At 39.7% G+C, this 13306-nt stretch overlaps 2 protein-coding genes across 9 annotated transcripts in view; one reads left to right on the top strand and one right to left on the bottom strand.

Annotated features, from left to right (window-relative positions):
- PKP4 (plakophilin 4) overlaps window positions 1–850 on the bottom strand; it is a 237356-nt gene extending 236506 nt beyond the window's left edge. For 5 of the 8 annotated variants that reach the window (XM_049615607.1, XM_049615606.1, XM_049615605.1 and 2 more), the window contains exon 1: window positions 741–850. The gene's annotated coding sequence lies outside the window, so the exon portion shown is untranslated. The remainder of the gene's footprint in view (window positions 1–740) is intronic. The other 3 variants (XM_049615609.1, XM_049615608.1, XM_049615610.1) reach the window with 1 other exon arrangement.
- A 319-nt stretch (window positions 851–1169) lies between these two features.
- The window catches only part of CCDC148 (coiled-coil domain containing 148), a 260873-nt gene continuing 248736 nt past the window's right edge, over window positions 1170–13306 (top strand). Inside the window, exon 1 of the mRNA XM_049615611.1 lies at window positions 1170–1550. The gene's annotated coding sequence lies outside the window, so the exon portion shown is untranslated. The remainder of the gene's footprint in view (window positions 1551–13306) is intronic.

Genomic DNA, 13306 nt, shown 5'->3' on the forward strand with positions numbered 1-13306 from the left:
GGGTACCGCAGCTCCGCTTTAACTCCAGGCAGGGTGAGGTGGAAGCGGCAGCGCAGGAGGGCAGCGGAGGAAGCTCTAGGCTGGGGAACCAGGAGGGGTGGAGCGTGAGGATACGCCGCGAAGAGCGAGGGGCGCGCTGGACGGAGGGGGGTGGGCAGGACCCGCAGGAGCGCGGGACTCGCGGGGCAAACGCGAGACTGTGCAGGCAAAAGGGGCGTGGGAGGAAGGGAAGGGGGCCAGGACGCAGGACCTGGGGCTGGAGGGACGGACAGACCGCCCCGAGGGCTGGGGAAGGCGGGCGCCCCAGGGTGTTGGGGGCGCGGGGCGGCGTGCCAGGCGGGCAAGAGCGGGTGAGCCTCGAGGCAGACGTCCGGGAGGGCTCGGCGTGGCGCTCAAGTTCGGGGCTGGGGGATCTGGATCCGAACAAGCCAACAAGGGGAGGGTCGTGCGCGGCGCGCAGGGGAGACCGGAGGAGAGTAATAGCCGGGAAAAGCAAATGGAGGGTGAAACTTGTGCGCCTGCCGGGGGGAGGGGAGCAGGCAGGCGAGTGCGGGCAGGAACACGAGGCGGGGCAGGAAAGCCGAGGCGGCCGCGAGGCGGTGGGAACGGAGTAACGGGAGGGAGGCGCCCGTCCCCCACGCGTCCCTCACACGCAGGTCCCGGCTCCGGCGCGAGGGGGCGAGGGCCGGGGGTCTCGGGGGCAGGAGTCTTCGCGCCCTCCCGCGAGCCCGCACACTTACTTTCCAGGTTAGGCAGCGCCCGTCGTCGCTCGGGGGATCAGGGACATCTGCGCCGAGGGGTCGTCGCTGCGGCACCCGAAAAAATTAAAAAAGTGCGGCGGCCAAGCGGCTGCCCGCCCCTCCCTCCCCCACCCGCCCCCTCCCCCGAAGCTGCTCTCCCACCACCCCGGGCGGCGGCGGTGGCCAACTTGCCCCTCTACCCAGTGCCCATGGTGCCGCCTCCGCGGCCGGCGTCGACACGGACTCAGCCCCGGAGCCCCCTCTACTGCCCAGAGGCCGCCGCCGCCGCCCGCCCAGCCGCCAGCCCGCCTGCCCAGCCAGCCCCGGGCTCCCGGGAACGTCAGCACGCCGCCGTCTCCGGACCTGCTCCCCGCCAACGCCATTGGTCGGAAGGAGAAGGCTGGCCCTCCCTATTGGCCCGGCCCTCATATTGAACGGGCCAATGCGAACTGCGGTTTCAGGTCGCCATAGAGACCGATGCTGTTAAGAGCGAGAGGGCCTGAAGAAGGTGGGGAGTGAGGCTGGAGGTGTCTCAGGCTTGGGGAGCGGGAGGGGGTGTAGGGAAGAAATACAGGGAGATTCCCGAGTGCTGGCTCTGACACCTGAGGCAGCTTGCGCTTCGGCTTCCTGTCAACCCCAGCTGTGCGTGACAGGGTTTGTCCCTCATCTCACCTCAAAGGCAGGAACAGCTGAGCCCTCGTACGAATCCATGAGAACCTAGGAGTGGGCATTTCACTTTTCCTGCGTCGGGGAACTCCCTGAGGCCTTGACCTTTGACCTTTGACCTGTGTGCAGCTTCTGCTACTCCAGGTGAGTTTGCTCCCTATCTCTTAATTCGCTGCTTCTTCCTGACGTCACTGATCCACCTGAATTCTACGTGTTTTTCCGAACCACTCCCCTTTCCCTGGGGCGGATCTTGCCTCAAATTCTGGGTTTAAAAACTTAATGCCTAACCTAAAGGAGACTCAAAAATTTCCTTTGAATGATATTTTAGTAAGGAACTGGCTGACGTATAATATGTTGGATGTCATCGAGTCGTCACTTAAATGTGTTCCCTGCTTTTCCAAGCAAGCCTCTAATCCCTCCTCCATTGAAGGGTATTTATGAAAGACCCACCTGTGTGTACATTCCACACTGTGAGCGTGGCAGGTGCATGCTCTTTCCCCTCAGTTTACCCAGTGGGGAAAAACAGGTGATAAAGTCAGTTCTTCATGCGTTCCGATGATCTCAGAGAGTAAAGGAAATAGATTGCAGTTGATTGAAGTTTTCTGGGTATCTTCCAGTTTACCTCTAAATTTTATGAAGAAATGAACTGAGTTATGGAATCAGTACACAGAAAAATCTTGAGAGCTTTAATAACAGGTTCTATGCTTTCATTTGGTCACTTTGTGCTAGCTTGTCAATACTGATTGTTTTTTGTAAATAACTTTCATAGTTAAATGCTGGCTATTCAAGTGGGTCTTCATGAAGACATTAGACTTTTAAGCATTATACTGCTCTATCAGGTAGCCACTGATGTTCTTAGGTTCCTTCTTTTGGTGATTTTGCCATGTTAGTAAGATGTAAGAATGTAATGTTTATGTTACTGCCTCTTAAGTTGGAGGGACCATATTTTGTGAAAAAGCAGTTAGGATTTTGGAAATTACAAATATTTGTTCAGAGAAAGAGATTAATGTGTGTGCAAGGTACATATATCTAACTACTGTGCTGAATTTTAAGTTGAATAATATGCTTTGCTATTAGTTTTTATCTTGCTATAATTGAAAATTGCAAAAATAGATAAGACTTGTTAATATGGTATCTTGATTGGAAAAACACCTCTTACAATTTGTAGTAAAATGTAAACTTCGTTGATAATCTTATGCAGGGTTGAAGTGCAGAATAGAACAGTTGAACATGTGAGTGTTCCCCCCAAATATTTCCAGAATTGGGAAGGAATCAGCAGGGACCGTAGAGCCTTGCCATCCTGGAAGTTTGCTCATCATGCCTTTCATTTCTGGCTCTTGTGTGTGTGTGTTTGGAAAATGAAAAAAGTAAGATGCAAATTCTTATAAGACTCATTTTTATTAAATTTTTTTTAATGTTTGTTTATTTCTGAGAGAGAGAGACAGAGCATGAGCAGGTGACAGGCAGAGAGGGAGACACAGAATCCAAAGCAGGCTCTGGGCTCTGAGCTGTCAGCACAGAGCCTGATGCTCGGCCTGAACCCACAAACCGTGAAATCATAACCTGAGCCGAAGTCGGACGCTTAATGGACTGAGCCACCCAGGTGCCCCAAGACTCATTTTTAATGTACTAAGATGATGCCAATGATTTGGTTTAAAAACATTTTTTTATAATAGTGAATGAAAAGAACATGGGAAAAATAACATTAATATTTCCTTTTTTCTTGCCTTAGGCTAGCATAGAAAGAAGACAACAAGAATTAATTTTTTTACTCCAATAATCTTTTCTTTTTGTATTTTTCTCAGATCACAAGTGTGATGAGTATTTTGATATTGTGTATTCCATGTTTGTAATGATTAAAATCTTACTAAAATCTACCATGAACAAGGTCCCCTAAAATGTTGTCATTATCATTATTATTAATTATTGTTATTATTATTTTTTTTTTTAATTCTTATACTCAGTTGAAAGTACTACCATGCATTGCTGGACAAGTTTACAAAATCACTGTGTTCCACTAAGAGTTCTAGGCTCTCCAGACTTGGCTGGGTCTTCACTGATTCTCTAAACTCCTTTCCTCAATGAGGAGGGTGATTATCCAGGGTACTTCTCTCAAACCTGTCCTATTTCTGCTTTCCTCAAGCCCCCCCACTGTACTTTGTCTTCTTCCAGTTCTTTAAGTGATCTTGCCTCATATTTGGCTGAGACATCCATCATGGAGTTCCTCTATTTTAACCTTCCTAACACTCAGTCTCCGTTTTTACACTTGATCACTTACTTCAGTCCTGCTGAGAAGAGGTGCCCCTCTTCTGTGCTAAACCCATACTCTATTTCTGCTTCTGAACATGGACCGTATTCTCTCCCCAGGATTTTGCTCCATTGATTGTAAATTTCTCTCTTACATCATATGTTCTGTTCTCTCCTCCAAAAGTTTTCCTTACATGTTATGCATATCTGACCCTTTGTGAAACCACCTTCTTTCAAACCTACCACCCTTTCCTTACCTTCTTTTCACCAAAAAAGGAAGGAAATTTATTAAGCCTTTTCTTTTTTAACCTCCAGTATGCTGGCCCTTGAATACAACTAAAAAGATTCTGAAGATTGTGCGTTTTCTCCTCAAAATCATAACCCATTTTGCCAGTAAAGTTCTCTCCTACAAAAAGGGCCCTTTACTTGCTAATTGCAGTGCCTTACTTCCAGATTTCCAGTGGAGGGTGGAGACCATTGTCTCCCAGTCTGAGGTTCCATATAAATGCAAATGAACAACTTGAGAAGAGGAAGCATTTAACCTGCTAGCCACACCACTTTGGTGGGTCTAACTGATGGGAAGTAGAGGTGGGAAGCTGGGGGTTGGGGGGTGGGGTGGGCAGGGCTCTGCTCATGCTGATGGTTGGACCTAAGGCAAAGTTCAAAAGACTAAAAAGTTTGGTGAGCACCACCTTCAAGAACAAAGTAAACAGAAATCAAAGGGAATTTTCACTTACCATCTCAGAAAGAAGTCAATGAGAACCATCATGATTATGAAAACTTTGTACCTTTCTGATGTTTATTTTCATATTAGCTCACCATGATTAATATTCCTGAAAAATCATAGAGGCAGCAAAGAAAGGGGAAGAGCAGAAACACTCTCCTTTCTTATTCTTGGATGCCTACGGAGAAGGTGGGAGCAGTAAATATAAGAATTCCAAAAAACACACTAATTGATAGTTGCTTTTTTTGTTTGTTTGTTTTTAAAAGGAATGTTAAAACAGAGGCAGGTGGCAAATGAGGGAAAAAGAGCAGTGGAATAAACTGGTCCTGCGAATGGCTGCTAAAAATAATAGTTCTGCTCAGGATTGACTGACTGTATGCCACCTCCAGACCATTCTCTGAATATGCAAATCCTCCCCTTAGAGGTCCAATCCAATACCTCTAAAGCCTTTTCTGAAAATTTCCTCACCTTATCCACCTCTGGAGAGGATGATTTCTGCCTTAGTATTTTATAGTGGCACTTAATACACTCTACCCCATGGTGTAGTTATTTGTGTGAGCCTTCTCCCATAGAAGATAGGATACAGTAAGAGTCATGACTGTAACTTCCATAGTGCTTTGGACTACTAAAGTGTCTCTCACACTAAGAAAAGCCACCATTCATTAATCCTTTTTTAGTCCTTGGAAGAATTTGACTTCTAACAATGAAATTGTAGGATCAGTAATGTTGGGAGGTACTTAGAAAAAGATGGGACTGGAGGTTCAGTGTAGAAAAGTGAGATAATGTATGGCAGAGCAGCATAGAGGTTTCTGTCATGTAGCCACCCAAGAGAGAAAAGCCTTAGATCTTATCTCTGTGAGGACCTATCTCTACCCCTTGGTGAGGTGGGGTTGGGGGGGGGGGCAGTGTGAGAAGGACTGGCTGTACATGCTTTGGCATGAAGTTATCCTATTCAGAGTTAAGGCCATAAAATTTGGTGTATTGAGAAAAACAGTTGAAACTCAGCTTTGTCAAGCAGATTAAATAAGGGCTACCTACATTTTTTTTTCATCCGAAACATCCAGTTCGCTCTGATTCTTTTGTTGTTGTTGTTGTTGTTGTTGTTGTTTGAACACAGTGGAATCATGAGAATTTAACAACTTTATAAAATAAGAAAGGGATCAAACATCTGGTAAATGTAATAGACATGTTTCTAAGTACCTATATCCACAGCCCTTGAAGTATGCAGCCCTGCAAGCCTCATGACCTAGTAGCTGGCCATGGTTCAGCCCGGTGGACACCTGATTCAAATGTGACCAGTTTATTATAGACCATTGACCATACCCTATAATAGTGCCAATCAGATTCTTCTCTTAGAAATTTGAAATTAAGAGAACAAATACAGAGAGAACTGCTGTGTTGGCCCTTGTGTTTTCTGGGATCCTATTCTCCTCACAAGGCTAGAACACACTTCATTTTTTAGTACTCCATGAGCTTTCTGTTTCTTAGAGTCACCTCTCACACATTCTTTTCCTGGTTTGCCTTTAGTGAGTCTGTCTCTTACAATAAAAAGGTTTTGTGACAATATTATGCAAATATTTGACAGCAGAACATATATTATGACCATCTTGTTGGACTATGAAGAGCAACAAATAAAAAATGAATGATCCAAATATTTCCTAAGTTGGATAAAAGAGCTTTGTTTAGTGTGATGTCTATTCCTCCCCACTCCCCAAGCTCAAAGCCTTATATTCCTCAACGCTTAGTTCTCCTGTGAAACTGGGAGCAAGAGAAGAACTTCAAGAATATGAGCATATGGGGCGCCTGGGTGGCTCAGTCGGTTAAGCGGCCGACTTCGGCTCAGGTCATTATCTCGCGGTCCGTGAGTTTGAGCCCCGCGTCGGGCTCTGTGCTGACAGCTCAGAGCCTGGAGCCTGCTTCCGATTCTGTGTCTCCCTCTCTCTGACCCTCCCCCCGTTCATGCTCTGTCTCTCTCTGTCTCAAAAATAAATAAACGTTAAAAAAAAAAATTAAAAAAAAAAAAAAAGAATATGAGCAATGTGATTGCTTTTTCAAGGTAGAATCATTTACCATGCCACTGGTAGAGGAAGAAAATAATAGAATTTATATATATTTTATACATGTATAATAATTTTTTAGAAACCAGGCTAAAAAATAAAAATAAGGTAGGAAAATTTACCAGAGATATCAGTGGCACCACAGCTCAGGGGAAACAGATTCCGAAGTCTAATTTCCAGCAAATAATTAAAAAAAAAAATTCTCAGAAGGAAAACCAAGCTTGATCCAATATTACTGTAATATTTTAGCTGAAGTATCCAATTTTCAACAAAAATATTTGAGACATGCAGAAAGAAAGAAAGAAAGAAAGAAAGAAAGAAAGAAACAGGAAAGCATAATCTAAATTTAGAAAAATAGGTAGCCAATGTTCATGCTGTGTGGTTCCACTTGTTGGATTTAGTAGGCAACTAATCCAAAACAGCTACTATAAATACATTTAAAACCTTAAAGGAAAAATAACTCAACAAATAGGGACTCTCAATAAAGAAAAAGAAACTATAGAAAAGGAATGGAGGGGTGTGTGAGTGGTGCAGTGGGTTAAGCGTCCCAACTTTGACCTCACTGCTCATGAGTTTGAGCCCTGCATGGGGCTGACAGCTTGGAGCCTGGGGCCTGCTTCAGATTCTGTGTCTCCCTCTCTCTCTGCCCCTCCTCCACTCATGCTGTCTCTCTCTCTCAAAAATAAACATTAAAAAAATGAATAAACATTAAAAATTAAAAATAAAAAAAATAAAAAAGGAATGGAAACTACGTAATCTGAGGAATAGAAAGGAAAAAAAGTTTGAAGAAAAATGAATAGTGCCTCAGAAACTTATGAGACAACTAGGAGTACAAGAAAGAAAGGATGGGGGACCCTGGGGGACTTGGTCAGTTAAGCACCCTACTCTTGATCTTGGTTCAGATCATGATCTCATGGTTCATGGGATCCAGCCCTGCATCAGTCTCTGCACTGACAGTGCTGAGCCTGCTTGGTATTTTCTCTCTCCCTTACTCTCTGCCCCTCTCCCACTTGCTTGCATATGCACATACTCTCTCTGTCTCTCTCCAAATAAATACATAAATCTTAAGAAAGAAAGAAATAACAGAGTGATAGAAGGATATATAAAAATATTTGAAGAAGCAGCAACCTAAAATTTCCCAAATTTTATAAAAAACTTAATCTATGGATCCATGAAACTCAGTAAACCCTCAATAGAATAAACATAAGAGGAATCAAAACTAGATATATCATCGTCAGATTGCTGAAAGACAAAGACAAGAAAATTTTGAAGCAACAAGATCATTATGTAACAATGAAGTAACAATTTATTATGTACAAGGAGAAACCCACAGTAAAATTAACAGCTGACTCCTCATCAGAAACAAAAGAAGCCAGAGAACAATGGAAGAATAGATTCAAAGTGCTGAAAGAAAAACCTATCAGTCAAGAATTCTAGATCAAGCAAAAACAGTCTGTCAAAAATTTGGTGATCATAAATGGATGATCATAGATGGATAAATAGATCATAGATGGAAAAATGGATCATAAATGGATCTATGTTGGAAGTATACTAATTACTAATGGTACCCATATAGCTTTGAGTGAAGCCTAAAGCAGAAGTCTGTCAGACAGATAGATGCAGGGCACTTGGCAAGTCAACAATTTCCATTTGTAAAGTAGCTCTTGACTCAGTGCCAACCCCAGGACGTCAAATGATCACCACAACAATATGTTGTATGAAGTACTGGATTTGAAGTTATTTTCCCTAAATTTTGTGAAAATATGACTTCGTTATTTTCTTAACTCCAGAGCTCTGTCTCTGTCAGAAAGGTGGCAAGAAGCCGATTAGAACAGTAGAGGAGAGGACATATATCATACACAAGTGCTTTCCTTATATCCTATTCTCCTACCGTGGCACCTGGCTCTTCCCATTCCTGTGTCCCTGTTTCTTTATGTACCAGGTCAGCTAACTCTCATCACCGGGTTTCCACACAGCTGGTTATAACTTCTGTGCATCTCTGGGGTTGGACTAGGGGGATAAATCAATAGCATCTGCTTGTTATTATCTTATCAGAAACCACAAGTCAAGAATGGCTATATTTTTAAAAATAAGAAAAAATGATGAAAATAGATGAAGTTAAGGCAACTGACAAGATACAACACCGATTCATGATAAAAATGTCCAACGAACTAGCAATAGAAGGGCACTTCCTTGATGTGATAGAGTGCATCTATGAAAAACCTGCAGCTATCATCACATTTGTGACAAAAGACTGAATGTTTTCTCTTAAGATTGAGAATGAAATGATATCTACTCATATCCTTTTTTATTCGACACTGTTCTGGAGGTTTTAGCCATTGTAACAAGGAAAGAAAAATAAAGTCGTAGATTGGAAAGGGAAATTTAAAGCTGTCTTTACTTACAAATGATGTGACCCTATACATAGAAAATTCTGAAAAATATACAACAAAAGTAATACTAGAAGTAGTAAATGAATTTAACAAAGTCACAAGATACAAGATAAGTACATAAAAATCAGTTATATTTTTATAAAATAGGAATTAGCAATTTGAAAACAACTTGAGAAAACAGTTCCATTCATAACACAGAAAAGAACATGATACCTAGGAATACATTTTTACAAAGTATAAGAACTCTGACCTATCGATTCAATGTGATCCCTACCAAAATCCCAGCAAATACTTTATGTAGAAATTGATAAGCCAGTCTTAAAATGTATATACATAGGAACAAGAATACCAAAAACAGCAACAGAATAGGAAGAATTAAAGTATCCAATTTCAAGATTTACTCTAAAGTTGCAATAATAGAACATAATATTGGCATAATAATAGCCATGTAGGTCAATGAAATAGAATGGAAGGTACAGAAGTAAGACCTTACATTTACGATCAATTGGTGTCCAGCAAAAAATGCCAAGGTAGTTCAATGGGGACTGGGGTGTCTCTTCAAGGAATGCTGCTGGGATGGGGCACCTGGATGGCTCAGTCAGTTAAGCATTGGGACTCTTGACTTCGTCTCAGGTCATGATCTCCCAGTTCGTGAGTTTGAGCGCCGTATCGAACTCTGCACTGACAGTGCAGATCCTTCTTGGAATTCTCCATCTCTACCTGTCTCTCTGCCCCTTCCCTGCTCATGCTCTCTTTTTCTCTTTCAAAATAAATAAATAAACTTAAAAAATGCTACTGGAATAATTGGACATCCATGTGCAAAATAATGAACTTATACTCTTAAGCCATACAGAAAAATGAACTCAATATACATCATACACCTAAGAACTAAAATAGTAAGACTTCTGTAAGAACTATTAATTATGTAAGAACTAAAATTATAAGACTTCTGAAAGAAACATAGTACAGTATTTTTGTGACTTTGCTTTAGGCACAGATTGCTTGGATATGATACAACATCATGATCCATAAAAGAAAAAATAAATTGAACTTAATAGAAATAAAGGTTTTTTAAATAAAATTTTGGTTTTTCAAAACAACAAGAAAATGAGAAGATATGCCATAAACTGGGAAAGAATACTTTCTTTTTTCTTTTCTGTTTTTCTTATAAGTTTGTCTTTTTAGTAATCTCTATACCCAATGTAGCGTTCAAATTTTCAATCCCAAGAACAAGAGTTGCATGCCTTTTGACTGAGCCAGCAAAGCATCCCGGGAAAGAATATTTTCTAATCATCATCTGATAAAGGTCTTATATCTAGAATTTATGTAGAACTTCTAAACATCAAAACTAAGAAAGCAAGGAACTCAATTTAAAAATGTGCAAAATATTTGGATAGACATTTCACCAAAAAATTATACAAATCATCACACGAAAAGATACTCAACATGATTAATCATAAAGGAAATGGACATTAAAACCACAACACAACTGTACAACCACTAGAATGGGTATAAGACAAAAGATTAATAACACCAACCTATTAATAATACCGAGTGATGACAAGGATGTGGAAAACTGGAACTATCATAAATTATGGGTTAGTATACCCAACTCTGGAAAACCATTTGACAGTTTCTTTCAAATATAAATATAAACTTACCATGTGACTCAGCAATTCTACTTCTAGATTTCTACTCAAGAAGTAAAACGTGTCCACACAAAGATGTTTACATCAATAATATCAGCATTTTTCATAATAGGAAAATACTGGAAATAAAATGTCAATCAACTAATGATTAAATAAAATGTGGTACAATAGAATGCTATTCAACAATAAAAATAACTGTGGATACATGCTACAACATGGATAAACCTACATTATATTATGCCAAGAGGAAAAATCCACAAGAGGCCACATGTTTTATGATACCATTTGTATGACATTTCCAAAAAAGGAAAAAAAAATATAGAAACAAAAAGCAGATCAGTGATTACCTTGGGCTGGGACCGGAAGATTGAATCCAAGTGGCTATGGCATAACTTTTTCAGGTCATGGAAATATTTTAGAACTGAATGATGGTGGTGGTTGCACAATTATACATTTATTAAAAATCACATTGCATGCTTATAATGGATATATATTCATGGAATATAAATTATGTCTCAATAAAACTATCGCAAGCAAAAACTTTAAAAAATGACATAGGCACATCTTAAAACTCTCATATATGATCACTTAGTAAATTTGGAAACAATTCTCTTTTTTAAAAATGTTTTAATGTTTATTTATTTGAGAAAGAGAGAGAGAGAAAGAGAGAGAGAGAGAGAGAGAGAGGGAGATCATGAGTGGGGGAGAGGCAGAGAAAGAGGGAGAAACAGAATCCGAAACAGGTTACAGGCTCTGAGCTGTCAGCACAGCACCTGATGCTGGCCTCTAACTCGTGAACCACGAAATCATGACCTGAGCTGAAGTTGGTCGCTTAACCAGCTGAGTCACCCAGGTGCCCCGGAAACAATTTTCTAACGTGACAGAAAATCTTCCCAACAGCATTTCAGTGGATTGAGACCCCAGGTTTTAAACATTAAAGGAAAAAAAAAAAACTTCAGGGAGAACTGATTGATAGAGAAGTCAGAAATTTATCAGAGAAAAATACAACCTTAGTATAAGTATTAGATGGAGTTGAAATTTGAGTGTTATAATTGAGTACATGAAGCCAAATTTGTATTTCTTCCATATCTTTTTGTGATATCTATCTTGGCTTTTATAGCCCTTATAGCCAAGCATGGGAATAAAATGATCTTAGACTTGAATCCTTCTGTTATCAGATATTAAACCATGATTTTCAAGGTAATGCAACATTTATCACAAAATTCCCACTAAAATTTATTTAAATTATCAGTACCATATATTTCAATACATCTTTTTTTTGGTACTTGTGTATTTTCTTATATTTGTGTTTTATAATTTATATAATGTTAGTATGGTATTACATTTAAAAAACTTATAATAATGTTTAATAATAGAGATATGTGATTGATAATGTTTGAAGGGGAGACCTCAGTTTTTTTATTTTATTTTTTAAAAATTATTTATGCATGTACGTATGTATGTATTTATTTATAAGAGAGAGAGAAAGAAAGTGAGTGAGGCAGGGACAGAGAGAGAGGGGGACAGTCAGCCCAGATCCTGATGTGAGGCTTGAACTTACAAACATGAGATTGTGACCGGAGCCAAAGGCAGACATTTAACCAATTGAGCCACCTAGGTGCCCCAAGAGACCTCAGTTTTAATAGAATATATTTAGATAAAATGTACCTTCATTTCCTGTTGTTTTGGTTTGTTTCTGTTGCTTTTTTAGTTTTTCTGTATTGTCTACCTCAGGTGGTAGGAATAAATCTTTGGAAGACTACATTCTAATTTTTTGGTGTTTTCTTTGTCTTGAAGATCAGTTAGATCATTTACCTCTAACAAGTCACATTTGAATTTTTAACATCATTAGAGACAATAATCATAACTGTGGTCCAACTTGAGAGAGGTCAATGAAATCTTGAGTTGTATTGAGAAATTTATTCTTTTGACATAGCCAAATGATGTAAAAGTGAGACATATATAACAAAAATACACTAGAAAGAAGGCCATGGAAATTGCCATAAAGTAGAGAATTTGAGATAAGAAAAAAAAATTCCACCCACACAGAATTAATTCATTTTTATGGTCAGTAGAAAACCTGATTTCAAAATTCTAGGCTTTCAATGATTTACTATTTGGCTTTGGAAAACTCATTTTTTTTCCCACTGACTGCCCCACATTAGTGAAAATGAGATATAACATACTTCTCCATTCTCACAAACATTACTCATTAACTTTTAAACTTAAAAAAGGTGAAATACATAAACTTCTGAACTTTTAGTATGAGTATACTACTGTGCCTATATCTGACCATTAGTATTGGGGTCTTTGGTATCTAAGAATTTATCTAAGAAGAGGTCTCCTTATTTCTACTTTACTTCAGCTTTCCTTTTTGCTTTCTCCCTTCTAGTTCTCAACAGGTAAAAAATAATAATAATTATTATCATAGTCTGAAATACCATAGAAACCAACCATCAGCATTTTATTAATTTATTAATCTTTTTTTTGAAGCCACTATAAACAGTTTCTCATAGGCTTATGTTAGGAGGTGTATCATAATCTCATGGTCAAATATACTTAAATTATAATATGTTCATCTAGTGTTTATTTCAATTATCAGTTTTCTAGAATTATAGAATTTTAGAGCTGGAAAGAACATTAGAGATCATAAACCAGCACTAAAACTGGCTATATAACTCTCAATTAAGATTCTTTCCATCCAACCTTTTCAATTTCTCTAGTAAAGAAGAAATTTATATGATTTGGACATTTCACTGTTTGCCATATATATGCACGTGACTAAATTTTTCAAAGCTAAAATAAGGGCACCTGGGTGGCTCAGTTAGTT

This window comes from Panthera uncia (genome assembly GCF_023721935.1).
Source record: "Panthera uncia isolate 11264 chromosome C1 unlocalized genomic scaffold, Puncia_PCG_1.0 HiC_scaffold_3, whole genome shotgun sequence".
Lineage (NCBI taxonomy): Eukaryota > Metazoa > Chordata > Mammalia > Carnivora > Felidae > Panthera > Panthera uncia.